This window comes from Camarhynchus parvulus, chromosome 1, assembly GCF_901933205.1.
Source record: "Camarhynchus parvulus chromosome 1, STF_HiC, whole genome shotgun sequence".
Lineage (NCBI taxonomy): Eukaryota > Metazoa > Chordata > Aves > Passeriformes > Thraupidae > Camarhynchus > Camarhynchus parvulus.
Genome location: NC_044571.1, coordinates 33901773 through 33919968, shown reverse-complemented (window position 1 = coordinate 33919968; position 18196 = coordinate 33901773).

Sequence of the window (18196 nt, the reverse complement as noted above, 5' to 3'; positions counted from 1 at the left end):
AGCTAACTTTTGTTAACTATGTTAAATAAGGCTGAGTCACAGATCTGTAGGAAATAGCATCATTAAACAGTAAATTTGGCATAAACTGATCTTCTAAGGAGTAAGAATATTTGTCAAGTCAAATCAACTCTTACGGACCGTTTTAGACTCAAAAAAATGAAGAGGGAATGTCAGAAATGTCAAAACGCTTCTCAGGAACATCAACACCTTGTATCCTCATTTTCCAAATAAGACACTGATATTTTCTATTTGGAAAGGTATTTTTTCCTTACAAATTGAACTGAGGTTCATAAAGGAGGTGTAAGAAAGGGTTAAATGAATTGGCAATTAAACCCAAGGAATTGCCTGAAGCCAGCTGGTCTTGGCATTGTTTTTTAAAGCCAAAATCTTCAAATTCATTGTAACTAGCTTCAAGGAAACCCATAGCTTCTTAGCTGTGAGTTGTTGAAATTATTAAGAAGGATTTGCCTCCCTAAATTTGACTGCCAGTTTTGACAATGTTTCCTCGATGACCTTGAGTACATCACTCAACAATCTGTGCTTCACCTTCCTTTTCTATATACTCGAATTTCACTTGGATTGTATTGAAATCATCTCATGTCAAGAATACCATTTACCAGTATGGATTGTCATTTACTTATCAGTTTATCTGTGACAAGGCTGCCCTGTAATGTCATTGTCATCTTATTAACTGGGAAAGTAGAGCTTTTCATGTATTTTTATCCTAGTATGGATTACAGCAGCTTGGTTGGTGTGGTTATTTCCATTCCTTTAAGTAATCAAGTGATTTTTGTAGAGTGTTTGTAAGAATTCCTAAACTGTTCAGCTCACACTTGCCCCTTGGTGTTTTCTTCAAAAATAATTTTATTTAACTTTGAAAATTAATAAAGAGAAAGGCTGCTGAATGCATAATGCAGCACACGATTCCTTCCCTGCTGGGGGAGGTCTCTTGCCCGACCTACTGCATTCTCATGCTTTTTGCTTTCCTCTCAAGGAAATTAAGTGAGTTTCCACAACTGAGCTTTAACCACCAATAAAACACCAACCCTGCTGGCATTACCAGCAAGGCAAAGCAGCTCACACAGAAGCAGGTACTTGTCCCTAATCTGTGCTCTGGGACCTCTCAGAAGTTTTGCAGCATCAATTACTGGGGCTAAGCCATCAGGAAGGTATTTACACACAGCAAGTTTCCAAATGCACTTGCTTAGTATGACACTTGGTGGTCACATGGGTTGCCAGGTGGCACAGGTCAGGGACAACATGAGGCCTCTGCTCCCAGGGGACTTGTGAGGGATGCAGCCTTGCTGCAGGGCACAGCAGCAGCCACAAGTAGTGCAATTTCTCAAGCATTTGATGACAAAATCTCTCTCTTCCTGCAACAAGCAAGGAGCAAAAGTATTAGACAATTTCCAGCATTGGTGGGTTTCATTTTGTAGCAAATGGAAGAATTTGGCTCCTTAACCATAAGAACCTGAACAAATGTGTTTATCTAAATTACACACAGATTGTTTTCTATAATGCAAATGACCTCTTGCCACATTTGCGCTGTTTCTAGGACCAGGAAAACCATCCTACTCTTTCCTGCCTCAACTCCTAAATAAAATAGCCCAGGGACTAGTCTCTCTCACATCCCCACCCTTAAACCTTCCCCAGCAGGATAGCCAAGCCCAAATCATCTTATGGGAATAGCTCCAGGCAAACACCGGGCTGCCCAGCAGAGCCCCAGCCAAAGCCCCTTGCTCTGGCTCCAGTTCCTGTACTGCTACTGGAATACCTTGGGGGCACCACCAAACTTATCTGGGATGGAAAGAGAGAATGTCACTGCTACAGTCTCAAGGATGGGATGCTCCATCACACACCCAAGGCTGCAGCCATTGCCCGTGGGAGAGGCAGACAGAGGGGTCAGGGCACTGTCTGGGCACCTCAGCACTTCTGTCACAATCTGTCTACTGAAAATGAAGAGCCTCGGTACACATCCTATGGCCCCTCTGGAGTACAAAGCAAGGCAGCAACACTTCAAAAGCATGAAGGGGTAAATCTGACATCAATTTAATCAAACTATGGCAATGAGTACCAGGAGAGGCTATTGATCACACTCAAAATCACTCACACACAAATGAGAAACCAAGGTGAAACTCAGGTGACCTGCAGGACCTACCATCTCTTTGTGGAAAGCAGAGTAGCTACTACAGACTGGGTTTTGATAGGTGATTTCATAGCTCAAAGAACATCTGTTTTGCAAGTTTCCAGTTCGTGATACCAACAAATGGAAAAACATTTCTTCCAAGCTGAAGTACATATGTATTTTTGGGGATGTTTTTTGTTAAACATTTTAAGTTAGATGATGTTTAGTTGAGGGTAATGGTTTATGTAACTTCATCGTTTTTGTTCAATTCCAGCAATGATACCTCACAAATTCTTAACAGGACTCCAGTACAGGCTTAGCTGATTTGCTGAACTGAAGTGGGATTTTATTCTCCACCCAAAGACAAGCAAATTATTGAATTTGCAAAACAACTTTCTAGAATTCTTCCTGGAACAGAGGTCAGAAGAAGCATGAACTTCCTTTTCAATCTGAATCCACATTTTTTTTTTTTTTTTTAATTAAGGCAAGATCCAGATTTTTCTGTTCCTTCCTGAAACAGTCACAGAATGTCTTCTATGATCTCATTCTCTTACAGAAATAGAAAGTATGCTTAACTCCATAAAATATGTGTTTAGCATGAAAATCCATAAATTTGACTAGATATTGCTCCATTTGTTAATATCTCTTTCAGCAAAGGACCATGATTGTGGATGAGGGAATCTCCCCAGGTTTCCAAACTATTAATACATATTTTTAACAGGGCATTGTATTCTTTTATATGGCAAATAAATAGTCATATTTATTTGCAATAGTCATATAAGCTTACTTTTAAAGACACATATTCAATTCCTGTTGAAATCTACAGCAAAATTTGTGATTGAATTCTATGCTAAATGTTCAGCACCTGCCTCCCTTCGCTGCATGCCAGTATGGACAACCCTTCATTCATGTACTTAAACTGTGTTTAGAACCTCCCACAGGTGTTCTGAAGACACCACAGAAGACTGATAATTATTTCACATGCTACAGCTTTTCTTGGAACTCTACAGCTGCACATTAGTATTTCCAGGCTTCTTCTTTGTCACTGCTAGGTACCACCACATCTGTCTATTCTTGCTGGGCTTTTCCTGCTATTACGATATCCAGATTTTAACATAAAAATACCTTGATTTTAAATAGATTAGAGGAAAAAGTTTTATCAAAAGACCAAGTTTTTATTGCACTTTCAATGAAATAAGTTAATTTGAAGCATGAAGCAGCCCTAGTCTTCAGAAAGTCCATCTCCCAGAATAAAATCTTCCATTTTTTTATTGTCTGTTCCAGGCAAAATCCCAAAGAATTTGGTGGAAAGTCATCTTTTCTGACTCTAAGGTTTGCCCTCCACTGATTCAATAATACAGATGATCAAGCTGTCAGAGATGTCTGAGGAAACATACACATTTGCTGTGGCAGAATGGCACAAGCAAGACACATTAACACCTATGCTGCTGCTACTGTGCACAATCCAGCAGAGAAGATTCTTAAGCAAGAGGGATTTTTCTTTGGAGATTTTATTTGTCTCAGGCTGGCTTAAAGAACATTTTCTCAGAGCATATGCCTCTTTTTATTCTTTTTTAAAATAGTCATTACCAGAGCAATATCTCTGCAAGAAAAATATATGGTAAGAAAAAATAGATTTGAAAATTTATTTTCTTTAGAAATCTGGTGTTCTCCAAAACTGATATTGATTTTTTTTATTTGTCTTGAGGAAGCACTGCTACATGCATTTTGACTGGTTATAAAAACCAAGCAAGAATGACTGGCAGATATTTGAAATGCACATCTTTTCCAATACACCAAGATGAATACTGCCCTCTGCTATAAATACAGGGTCTGGTAGCATTCCCATCAAAGTTAGGGGCAAATTTCCCATTGACTTTAACAGTGCAACAGAGGGCCTTTACAGAACAGACAGAGCACCTTTTTATTTCTGGATAGGAAATAGAAAAACATGAGTACCAAAGTTTCTGATCAAAAAGAAAACAAACACACCTTATGGGCTTTTTAATAACTTTTTCCCCAGTAAAAGCAGTAAAGTTGGTCAGAAATTATTATATGTTTGAACAGAAGGCATACTTTCTTTCTAGCCAGGCATTATATCATTCAATCTCTGAACACAGAGATGTAATATAAAGTAATAAAGAGAAAAAATAAAAAGATTCAGACATATTAAATTGCTTAATGAAAACACAAGAAAAGGACTGAGTAGAAAATATAGTTTCCTTTATTGAGAAAAATTCCCCTTCAAAAGCTTAATCAATAATAGCATTCATATTTCCTGACTTATTTTTTACGTTTATTTTTTTAGAAAATTATTAAATGTCTTTAATGAATATAGATTGTCATTCTTCTGCAGCCTGGCCTGGCAGCATCATGGAAAGATTGCTCTCTGCTTACTGTTTCCCCTATGATGCTGACTCTTCTAAGCAGCACATTTCACAATTTCATTTCAGATCATTTTTGTCACTGACTTTTAGCCAGTAAATGTAAATACATATTTGCAAATGTACCTGGGGAAAAGGAAATCCTATAGGATCATGCTGCTGGTAATTTGGAGATGAATTGAACACTTGTTAACACTTAACATTTTTATTCTCTTGTACTGCAAAGCAGATTGAGGCCATGATAGTATTGTAGACAAACAACCAAGATAACTGTTTCCATATTCTTTGACCCTAATTCACCTTCCACAGGCTACTAAATATCTGGAGTACAGTGACCAGGATGGTACTCTCTGGGGATGAGGTGCTGGGCACAGAGCAGGAAAGGTGCAGGTGTGTCGTCAGTTCTTCACAAGGTTTTCGGGGTGAAGGAAGAGACGAGATGGGCTCCATGATCAGAAGGCTTGATTTATTATGTTATGATATATATATATATATATTACATTATAACTATACTAAAAGAAAAAGAAAGGGAGAGTTTCCAGAAGCTGCTAACTACCTAAGAATAGAAAGTAAAGAATGATCAACAAACCTTGCTCTCTCGGACTGTGTCCGAGAGAGCTCAGTTCTGGATTGGCCATTATTTCCAAACACTCAATCTGGGCCAATCCAGAACTGACCTGTTGCATTCCACAGAAGCAGATAACCTATTGTTTACCTTTTGTTTCTGGGGCCTCAGCTTCCCAGAAGGAAAAAATCCTAAAGAAAGGATTTTTGTGAAAAGGATGTCTGTGACACAGGTGGCTCTCAGCCATAGAAAGATCTTTAAAAGTTTAACCACTCCCAGACTAGCCCACTTCCTCTCTATTTTTCTGTGACCTACCATCAAGAGAGCAATCCCTACATGTACGGGTGAACTGGTGTTTTGGACAGCAGATATCCAAAAAACGAGACCAGAGGCAGCAGACAAAATAGAAAATTTGTGGAAGTTGAAGGTCCTTCTGGGCTGGTACCTAATTTCTATCTGGGAGTCTTCCAGAATGGCATCCATGCTTAGGTTATACCAAATCTTTGGCAACTGGTCCCCTGCTGATTTTTTTTAAAAAATGCTTTCATGCTGACAAAAGCTTCCACAGGGTGTGTGATCTGCAAACAGCCAGATCTCCACATTTCCCCACCCCAAACCACTGGAGATTAAGCCCAAAACTCTTCTTCTCTGGATGATACCCATAAGTGTCTCTTGAGGGATTACTCAAAATTAGTGAATATCGTCTGAGGCTTCTTTAACTGCACTTCATAAATAAGGGGCAGGGAAACAACAGTGTGCAGAGTGCAGTTTCTGGTTTGAGCTGCACCCCGGGCTGGCTGAGCAGCAGCAGGAAGGTGAAGGGACTGGAGCCCCCCACATACTACACATGCCACACAACACCAGCTGCAGCGTGGGAGCAGCTTCTGGAGATGCTTTGGGTGGTTGTGCTGGCATGAGGCAAGTCACAGAAAAGGTCAGACAAGAGAGTAAAACACCACAGAGCATAGAGGTAATCTTATTTACATATCTGAGTTAAATCTGGTTAGTTTCTAGAGTATCACTATAGGCAGTTACCAAGTATCATCTGGAGCATCATCTCCTTCCAATACAAACCTCTAGTGATGGTTTATAAACAGAAATGTGGTCAAGCTAGAAATAAGCTGTCACACAAGATGCTGACATCTCTAAATACCAAGAGTATCTGAGAGATTTTTTTCTCCTTAAAAATATTGCATTTGTTTTTCTCTGAGGAAGTAGAAATCACAAGAAAAATCAACATTACATTACCTAATCTTTCTCATTTTCATTTTTAATTCCCTCAGCATGGGGCTGAGATAGCTCTGCTCCTTTGCACCGAGTGCCATGACAACCAACAGACCCACCCGGAATCTGCACTGCCATTCAGCTTGTTACCTCAGGAAAAATGTACACACCAAATGCTCAAACTCTTTTTAAACCTATTAAATATAAATAACTAATATGATCTGACCTAGATAGCTGAATGTAATGTACCATAACATCCCAATATAAAAAAAGACCCGTAGTGTAAATGCATTTATAAATTTTATGGAGACTAAGTAAAGTTGCTACAACGAGTTCATCAGTTTTATTATAAGAGAAGTTTTCCTTAAACAAAATGTTTTCAATACCAAAAACAGGAACATAGCATTCAAGTATTCATTGTATGCTATAATTATAAATTTCCATGAACAGTGTAGTTAAAGCATTTCATACATATGTACTTTTATAAATTATATACATCATAAATCTGGATAATTAATATCCCCAGAGAAAAAGTGTATTTTAAGTTGCCCTTAAAGATTTAGTTTTTGCACCTTATTGGAACCTAAAACTCAGACGTAAAATACCACAGCTTTTAGCAGTATTTGTCAACAAAACAAGCTGTAGTCACATACACACTCAAACACAAATAAGCAAAATAAATATATATTAGTTCCTTGCCACTAGCCATTACACAAACATCACTTATGAATAGGTGTATCAACTCAACCATCAGTCTTGTGTTTTCCTTTCATCTTGTAGTTTATCAATATGCTAGAAATCCCATGGGATACCAAATGTCCAGTTTGCATTTGACGTGCAAATACCTACAATATATCCAGTTTTACTTCATGTCCTTATAAATTATGTTACAATTTACACAGATAGTTTATTTAAAAGTCCTAATGCTATCCCTAAAAGCACCATCATTCTGGCAGCTGGCCTTTGCAAGAGAAGGTAAGATTCTCATCTGAAAAATTACAAAGAGCTGTTAAGATCAAGCTCACACTATTCAGCTGATGCAAGGTGTGCATTTAATTAGCACATCTTTACCTCTGCCAAATTTAAATGATTGCATCTCTTGTTGATACAGGAAAAATGCCTAGCATTTGCACCCTTAACCTATAACTGCTTTAAAGATGAAGGGCTTGGAGTTGTCTGGCTGATCTCTACTTTATTCAGTTTAATTCTCATGTTCTCTAAACAGTATTTTCCCATTCTACTGCAGCTTTCTTCTCAAACATTTCTTCAGTCTTCTTCCCTTGTATCACTGAATTCTCTAAGCCTTTATTTTGTATTTGATTTAATTTTTCTTCCTTAAATGTCTCTCTAAATACTTAATTGCTTTTTCAGTTCCCCAGATAACATCCAGAGACGTTCAAACATTAATGGCCTTGCTTCCAGCTACTGACCAGCCATATAAATCTGTTCACACACCACAACTGTCTTCATGAAAATTGGGCTCAACTCTATTCTAAACTTCAATACAAAATCTGTTTGAAATCTGCTGATTTAAACCAGTGTGCCACAAAAAACCACAGTTGTCAATGCAAACCACCCACCTTCATGACCCTAATGTTTTGACACATTTGAATCTGTCAGGAAGTGCAAAACAAATGAATTTCATTTGTAGCTGGGAGACAAATAAAATTCTTTTGGGTGGGGCTTGTCCCATAAACTAATTCCAGTAGATTCAGCATCGCCTTTCATCTGGTACCACATCCATTCATCTTTTGCTCAGAAACAGGAAGAGGAGGCTGCTGCTTCTGCCATCCTTGATTCAGACCACATGAACCCCAGCTCAAAGACGCACAAGTTGGCTTGGGGCTGGAATTTGGTCCACAGGAGCTGACAAAATTACTTTTTTCTCTGCTTGAGATCGAACTACTCACATAGAAGTGCAGCAGAGAGAAGGACTGTAGGAAAACTTAACTAAACTTCTCATACTTGTTGTCCTCTGCAATGTTCTACAATCTATCATGTTCTAATTTCTCTCCTTCATAACAGTCTAAGTGCAGAAAAAAAAGATAAACATTTAGCTAATGTGAGATCATCTCAATGATTTATTATTGGGACCTTTTTTTAATTTGTTTACAGCTGTTGCAAGAGAATTTCTTTCATTAAAGGATCACCTGGGCATGACTTCCAACAGAAAATATATTAACTGGAATTAAGTATGAAGACTACCAGGTATGCAGAGCTGTGCCATAGAAATGTATTGTTATCTCGTCACCTCCTGCATGTTACCCCATATTTTTAAAGTTTAAATGAGCATCTGAAAGAGGAAATTGAGGGCATAAGACTGAGAGGAAAAATATGAAAAAAACCAAAGTATCAAATAATCCCCGTTGAAGATATTTCTAAACAAAAAGATAATCAGAGAAATGAAGCCCCATATATGACTCAGAATTAATTGCACTTGACTATTTATCAAATATATGTGCATTTCTATGAGCATGAAGAGAAGAGTCTTTCCAGCAAGGGAGGAAGACTGACTGAATGACACACAAGCATCATTAGCCACAGCCCTTGGGGACCCAAACCATTGGGTCATTGCTTATATAAGAAGAAGAAGATAAATAGGGTAGAAAATGTAAAAGTTTGACAAACTACAGGACTATGGTCTGATACTGCAGAGGCTAATAAGCAAAAGCAAAAAAGGACAGTAAGTAATGTCAGTGGTAGAGAAATCAGCTGCATTACAGGCAGAGGTATACAGTTCTGGAAATTTCTTATTTTGAAACAAACAGTGAACAGTTTTTGCTGAACCAGTGGCTATCAGCTTTGGAGTAGTGTTTCTTTTACAGGCAGGCAATATTTCTGAACTGGGTTTCAGCTGAGGGTCTTAGCAAACACCAGCATGGATAACATAGGCAGATCCATTCTGGACGTGCTTGTGGAAGCACAGGTATACATACACGTGCCATCCAAATTTCCCAAATATTTCAGACCCAGGTGGACATTGTAGGAATCCAATGTGTGCCATGTTTGCATTTCAAACACTGATCATGTGTATCCTGCCCCCTTCTTCGGTGAATGCAATCCACAGGAAAACAAGATACCAACAGAGCTGTGTTCTTGCATTACAGCACACTAGTGTTAGGACTTTTTAGGGTTTCTCTGCCTCTTACTTTCAACAAAGTCTTGAGTCTATCAGTGGGAAACCTTGTTTGGGGTTCAAAAGAGGGGAAAAGGAGGTTTAGTATGGTATTTGCTATATACAATGTATGTGTAAGAAAGAAAAGATAGTCAATTTCTACCACACTTAAGTGTAAAGACTTTGGCATCTTTAATTTTCCTCCTTCCTCTATCACCTCTATAAAAGCAAGGCTGCTTTTAAATGTGTTATTTTTTTTGTCTTGTTTTTTTCTTCATTTTCCATGCACTATTCCTCTGGCATTCTCTCTGTCACAAAAATCAATAGATACTAATATCACTACATGATATTAGGGGATGTTAGAGGTGTTAGCTTTGCAATAACTTCTGGACATAGACATGCAGTTTATAATTTCTCATGTACCTTTTTCCCCTTTGCTGTCTTACATACCTCCCAGGGCCTCATGCTAAGAGACACCATAATGCACACCTCTGTTTTATGTGACTCAATTGGTCAGGAAAAAGTCTTCTGTTCATACAAATATAAAATTACCGTTGTTAAATATTACATTCACTTGTACAAGGCCTAGTAATAACAAAACTTGCTCCTTTGTTTGTGAGACAGATATACGTAACAACGCTTCTACTCAAAATTCAACAACTAAACCCACTGTGACAGTAAGTTTTGACACATGGAAAATGGACTTCTTGTTTCATGGTATCTTTTCAGACTGCACTTCATATGCACTGCATTACAGGGAGCAGTTATGTTGCAAGAATATTGTAATACTCCCTTTTATAGCTATATTATGAAATAGTGCAAAAGGAAAGGAAAATGCTTTTTCAGTAGACCACCAAGACAGTATTGCACTTTGAGAGAATAAATAGTCCAGATCCATGCTGCATTCAAAAATTGCTCCTCTGCAGAGTCATGGGTTTTATTTAGACATTCAGAGCAAGGAATATTCTGCTGTAAAAAATATAGATACCGCTAGTTACTGGGAAACAAGTCTTTTATTAATGTTTTTTAAGACAGTTTTATGTGTCTCCAACATATCATTGACCTGATTTGCCATAAACACATTGCTGTTTCAACTACCTTGAAAACAGTAACAGAACCCAACAGAACAGTCAGTCAGTAATGAAGATACACACATTACTGCCTCACAAGTAGCTCAAGGCTGAAATTTAAGCTAAAAGAGAAAATAATTAAAGCACTAGATTGGAATTGCTCATTTTAATGCTGCCTAACCCATCACAAATAATACAAAAATTCTCTTGTGATTTTGAAATCACTACACATTTTAAGTGAATGAAAGAGGTGATGAAACATTACAAGGAAAAAGAGAGGCAGGCACATGTCTTTTTATATGATAGGAGAGTATTTGTACTGTGTCATTATCATTTGAGAGGAAAGAGAGGTATTTATCTGACTCATCAGATTTGATAAGGAGGAAAGAGGTGATTCTTCCTTCAGTGAATAGAAAACATAGATATATACAGATTTTTCTTAACTTAGAGCTACAAATATACTGCATGCCTTCTCCTCATAGCTGGTGATGCAGTTTATAAGCTTCACGTCAGGAAGAGCAAATCTAATATCCCCAGTAAATGTTCAGGAATTTTGCAGTGCTGATGACATAATGTATCTCAACAAATATGACCTAGAGGCACTGCAGCATGGTAGATATAGTATGTGCACAGCCTCTGGATACAGTATGTGCAGGTGCCAAACAGGAGAAGCAAGAAAATCCTTTCCCTTTAGCACATTCACATCATTCTCATTTCCTGAAAGACAGGATAAGCACATACACCAGCTCCTACAATGCAGGGAAATAAAAAGGGTCCTTTAGCTGTAGCAGTAATGGCAGATTCTCTGTTTTTCTTTGCTTCATGATTTGGAAGAGCTGTCTTGCAACCGAGGTCAAGATTGTAAGCAAGGTTAATACAAGTCTCCCCATGTTAAAAAGTGAAGACTCCTGGAAAATGGAGAAGAATTTTCTCATACTCTGTCAAAATAAAATTCATCTGTGAGGCCTTTAGAGACTCTAGTGCTTCACTTCTTCAATATGGCTACAAGTATTTCATCTTGTTTCTACAGAATGAAGAGGAACAGGTAGAGGTAACATACACAGATCCTTTACCTCTCAAGTTATTTAGAACAGATGAATTTGAAGTTTCCTTATTCATCCTCAGAGGAGTTGTCGAAGGAGTTCAATATTCACAGTTATGTATTTTTAAGCAAAACACTTAAAATTATATCAGTAGCATACATGCTGATGGGTGTTTTATGTTCTCTTTATATAAAAGCCCATTCAAGTAACTGTGTTTCAGCCTTTGGGAATGGCAAGAAGGAAGGCTTTACTTGCTGAACTGCACGGAGTTACCACTGAGGAGTCCCTGCACACATCTCTAGCAATATAATTTTCATGTTGTTTCTTCAGCAGACAGCAGCCTGGTCATTAGAGAATACAAGAAAGAGTTTTCCAAAGCTTAATAGGCTTCTGCCTTCTACATCTATCAGTACCTTGCCCACAAGTACAAGCTTTTGTACTTGACTATGGATCCACCAGTATGGGTTTGATCTACTTTAGGTTTTCTAGTTTCCCCCACTTCTCATTTCCAAAGAGGATGCTTTCAAAGTCCTATCCTATACAGCATCACCTGGAGTCCAAAATTCAAAGAGTTTTCAGCTGGTGCTTAATTTCACCCTTTCACTTTCCCCATCCAGAACCTCCCTTCCCACTAGACAAGGATGACAAGTCCATCATCATGCATATGTATTATTCTCAGCTGAATTCTGTCTTTGGCAATCAGACTGTGGTAAATAAAAGGTATGGCCTAAAGAGGATTCTGCTTTGGTTCTTATTTGCTTGTAAAGCAGAAAAGAAAAAAAGGGATGATTCTTCTCTTTTTGTAAGAGATGGGTATCAAAGAAATAATTTAGTGTTGAAATTCTGCATCTACCAATCTGGTATCTTTTCTAAAACAGACCGTTCTGCAATACACTCATGTAACCCAATTATATGATTGGTTTTATCTTTTTATGTGCATTTCTTTCTTCCCGATGGCAAACTAATCATTAGACTGTGCGCTTGTGCAAAGCAACCTCTTGGACAAATTCTACTTGAGAGCTTTAACAAATTATAGTTGTATTTTAATAAGCCCATGATCCAACAGACAACAAAGTAAACAGGAAAAGCTCTGCTGGAGCCAGACACTCTCTCTGGGCTTTTCAGCTGTTTCTGTATGTAAAATTATTAGTACATGTTTATATATTCATGCATGGGGGAAAACAGTTCAGATTTAACTGTCAATATGTATATGTGCATACCACAGTACCCCATTTGTTGCTATTAAAAAAAACTAATAAACAAGGCTTTGTGAGTTTACTTTTCATTAAAAAAAGTCAATAAACACAAGTGCTGGCTTTCTCCTGCTCTCAGCATGTAACCTCAACATAACTTATTCTACCCAGTGAAAATTTTCACTGTTTATCAGTTTAAAATTGATCTCTCTTTTCTTGTTTACTGTTGCAATAATGGGTCTGCAGCTGAAAGAAAAGAGGGTTATTCTTATAAATAAAAGAAACACAGTCATATTCATGTTAAAATATTTTCCTGTTATTGTAGAGTTATGAAAATGGAGAAAGGGGAAGGGAGTTGCCATTGTGCAAATTTCTGTTAAATAGATGAAACAAGTCCATGAAGTATGGCTTCCTTGTTCTGGCAGCTTCTGCCTCCCTTCATTCCACTTATATTTTACTGAGTAAAATTGCCTTCTACTACATCTCTCTGTCATGGTAAAGCAATATCCTGCTGGTCAAAACATTAAGTATTGCTAAAGTCATTGGTATCTCAAGGTATTCAACATCTCATTTAGACTCTGATCCAAAATATGCTGAGATAACTGATGCATTCCTCTTACCAGAGTACAATCATATCACAATCACCTGGGCAGGCTCTTTTTCCACCAGGTATTCTGTAATGCTCTACACTATTTGCACTGAACTCAACTGTTCAGAAATCATGGTGTTGACATGTGGCTAGGAAATTCCTTTATACCCAAGGAGTGCACAACTGCATACTGCTGGCTAAGGTCACTCACCCTTAAAGTCAAAGATGACTCTTCCAGCAATATCAAGGGGAGCTGGAATTATTCCTTTGGTCAGCATATCCTGGCCTGCAAAACCAACATAATCTGTAAGCTGCTAAAGTTGAAATCTTCAGAGGAAAAACAGATTTGTGTCACATGTTCCAGCACAGTCATAAAAAATTTTCACCTACTCAAGTGAGTTCTGAGTGTCCTTCTCCAAAAATATCTCTTTTACTCTTTGTGGACTTTTCTAAATATCTGGCTTATCTAAATTCACCGCAGAGAAAACAAAAGCAAATTAAAGAACTGCATTAGAAAGGGTAGTCCCATCCTCTTAAGTATTGATACTTATTTTATGGGAGTCCAGCAGAGGTCATATGAGGGACAGTGACTTCTTTTTGTACTTTAATCCCTCCATTCTCTCCCTTCTCCAGGAGCAACATAGTCTCAGAGGACAAAAACTGGAGTTGGAGTAGCTCTAAGGAGCCTGGCTCATCCCCTGGGCTGCAGTCCATGATGCAGAATGGTCAAAAGCAGATGTAGAATGGTCAAAAGCAGTTCAACAAGCAACTTGTCTCTAACGATACCCAGAACCTTGGGGACAGGCAGTTCCACCCAGACGTATTGATCTAGTAAAGTACTTGTCTCCTGCTCCATCTGTGTAACCTTTTCTACACGGTGAAAAACAATAGTGCTGAGCTGAGCTTAACACCTTACCCATTGGGAACTGCTGACTATTGAATGCCTGATATCAAACCCTAACACTGCGTGGGAAAGGGTTTTGATACTTAAAAATCTTCCCAAAGGTATTTGATTAAGTAGGTCAGACTCTTGCCTAGTCAACACAGCTCCTTCACTTTACTACAGAGCAGTTTCAGGAGTGTTTTCCCATTTAAATTATCTTACTGCATTAGGGTAACAAATAAATACATGTGGCCTTTTACATCATTGGCCTTGCAAGTACAAATTGGTACCCAGCCTCAACTCTCACTCAGATAACCTGAGCTGAAGATCTCCAGCATCTATCTTACAACATCGTGCAAATCATGCTTAGAGCCTTCATAAAACCCTTTCCCTCTTTTGTTGCCTATATCTTCCAACTCATCTGTTTTTAAAGTGATACCTCTGAGGGGAAGTGAAGGTTTGCTGTTACATCTTGCATCTGCCCAACTACCACTTTACTGCATAACTTCTACTTTGCTGCATTCTCCAGCAGTCCATAAAACTGAGTTTAAAAAGGAAGCTCCTCTCTACAGTCCAGGTGGTTGACATTGGTTTTATCTCCCTTTCCCATATCTTAGGATAATATAATCAAATTTCTACAGAAGATCTATCCAACAGAATTTGAGGTTCTGGTTTATTTTGAAAAATCAAGTTCATTTTATATTTACTTTCCTATTTTTTTTTGTATAATACCTTTTCATTCGAATAATCTTAGTTTCATTTTCCGCACTATATATATTCTTTTGTTCCCATCACCCAAGTAGCTGTTTAATGGTTAGCTACAAATTAGCATTTGTTTGATTTCAGGTGTCTTTCTGCCTAAAGAATTAGTGGTGCTTTTGATAATATATACTCCAAAGGTATATTGTTTTGAACAACTCTTTTGACCTACTTGTTTCCGTAATGTTTGAGGTTTCTGTCAGTGTGATTTCTCTTTATCATTTTTCTTCCCTTCCCTTTACCAGAGGCTGATTTTCTTCTAACAACCTATTTCAATTCAGTAAAACTCCCTTTATTTTTTAATTTTCTTAGGTTATTGAATTCCCCAGATTCCAAAAACATTAATTTTACATTTTGTCAAATAGAAGGAAGTTCAGTAGATTCAAACAGAACCAGACTGAATAATCTTACCTATGTAATGTCCTTTTTCCTTCACTTTGAAAAATTCAACAACTGTAGATGAAATTCTTGTTCCTGTGACAGGCTGAAATGAAAATTAGAGTAAGCTTTATTTCATTAGATATAAAATATAAAAGTCTCTGTCACTTTAAAAAAATTATTCATATTGCATTATATAAGTAACATGCAGACAGTCCTGATCCATCTAGTAGGCATTTTATTTTACAAAGACCCCAATCTTGCAATCCAATCTGAACAGAAGAGCCCTTTCACTTCCACTGAAAGCCAGTGAATCTATTAGGCACTAGGCTTATAGAGGTGTTCTGGCACTTTAAAATGCAGACAGGCTCATAACAAAATCTTTTCAAAAGGTACAGAAAATGAATTCCCACTCCAGCTCATTTCTGTGTCTATAACATAGCCCATTATGTTTTAGATGAAACAGGGCAAAAAAACTGAAACATAATTTTGGTTTACATTAAAAAAAAAACAGAGATTGAAATTTCTTTCCAGAAATTTCTTCCAAGGCTGGGATTGATAAATTTAGATTTTTAAAAGGGGACTATTTTGTGGAAAAACAGAATAGCTTCATAGTCAATATAACATGCTTTTAATCATAGAGTCATAGAACGGCTTGGGTTGAAAGGGACCTAAAACACCATCTAGTTCCAATCCCCCTGCCATGGGCAGAGACACCCTTTATTAGATCAGGTTACTCAGAGTTCCATCTAAACCAGCCTTGAACACTTCCAGAGACAGGGCATTCACAACATAACAATTATATAGTATTACAAATACACCAAAAAGGCAATTATCAGGTTTTAATTATTACATGGAGTTTGAAGATTTACTTTCCAGGTAATTTCTCAGAGATTACTGCATTTGTCTTCAAAAGTAACAACACCTTCAAATTACTTTTTGTAGAATATGATAAAAACGTTTTATCCAACACTGGAGAAAACCCAAACTCAGAACTGGTAGTTGCAATATGAATGAAAGGCTCCTTAGAATTAAAATATATTTGAATGTTTGGCTATATATGACATTGTCTATTCTAACTAGAAAGACCATAAATGGATATGTAATGATAAATTATTTAAAATTATCCCTTACCAAATACAGAAAGGTTTCTGTAAATATCATAGTGACTTTTTCTTGGAAAGAATAAATGTTTAGGAAATGACTGCTAACTAAAACTAACAAGTACAGACACAGAATAAGAACTCCTGAGATATCTCAAGCTGATTTTGTAAATCACTCTGTAATTTACAGAGTGAGCTTATGAAGTTGATAAATTATCATTCCAGGATCTCACTGGAAATCTCCTTTCCTCTACCATTATCTTCAGCATTAGCTCAAAGGCCTTTATCAAGACCTCCTACCCTGCAGACACAGTGCAGTGGTCCCAGTTGTGCAGCTGAGAACTGAGCAAGCTCTTGGCTAAATCACTGCCTGTATTTGTAATTGTTAGTGTTTCACAGCTGCCCACTCGGGGCAAGGTCTGGCTTATTTCATAAGGGCTTGGTATCTACACTAAAACAAATAAAGAGAAACTTCAAAATAAAGAGAAAATTAGGCATCTTTATGGCATAACACCATCATACTTTTACAATGATTTTGAACATTTATAATTTAAAATTAGGAGTTATGGAGGGAAAAGGGCAGAAACTGTTATTACAAACTGCCTTGGAGAGGAAACTGATTACAAACATTACAAGTCTTTCTAAATAAGACAATTTTATCCATACAAATTGTCGTAATTAGATATTCATTACCTCTCCCCACCACTGCTGAACAAGCTAAAACTGCAATGTTTAAGGCTTTGAAGAATTGGCCATTCCACGTTCATATGGACTTTTACTATCTCTCTATAACTGATTGAGAATGTTTTCTGATTTATACTTTAAAAAAAAAGTTTAAACTGCTTGACAAATATTTCATTGTCCCTATACAGCTCCCTGCTGCCACTTGTTTGGAAAAATGAAAGGTAAGTTGAAAAATGCACCTTTTCCATTTTCATCTCTAATTGAATTCTCTCTTGACCCCCTTATTCCCCACGGCTGTATTTCAGGTTTTGATGATAAGAAAAAGAATTTTGTATTTGGATAATACAATTTTCTCACTTGCCTTCAGCGACCTTCAGCTCAATTTCCTCTCCCCAGAGACACTGTATATTATAGAATTGAATCAAATTCCTTATTCATAGAAAAAAAGTTCCAATTTAATCTGAATATTCAGCATTTTACACTGGTCAGGGTGATGGATGGCAAATTGAAATGCTTTTGGTTCAGGTAATCAAATGGTAGAATTCAGACTTGTATTGAAAAAAATAATGAAGTCTATTCAATATTCTCATAAGGTGCAAAAAATGCACATTACATGGTAGAACTGGGGTTTTTTCTTATTATCTAACCAATAACATCTCCACCACAAAAAGTATAGTAAAACATTAAGAATTTATGTAGGTTAGAAGATGTGAAAATCAGCCACCTTTGGAGGGAAATGCAGGCATCATTGCAAGAGTGCTCAGATGAACAACTACAAAACCGGGGGAAAAACAGACCTGCAATGTTCAGTGGTGGGTTACTGAAGCCTTTTAGTATGTCTTAAATCCTTTTTGAGAATAAAAAACAGCCCTTTTAATCACTTCAAGTTGTTTGCTAAACTGAACCACTGCAATGTTTCATTTCCATTCCTGAAAGTTTAGTCAAATAATGTCATCAGGCATCTCATTTTTTTCCAAGGACTATCATTTAATTTTGGAAAATCCTCTTGCTACTTGTGCAGTTCAACCCCAAAACAACAATTGATTTGAACAATGCCAGCTTGGCACCACACTATTGATGA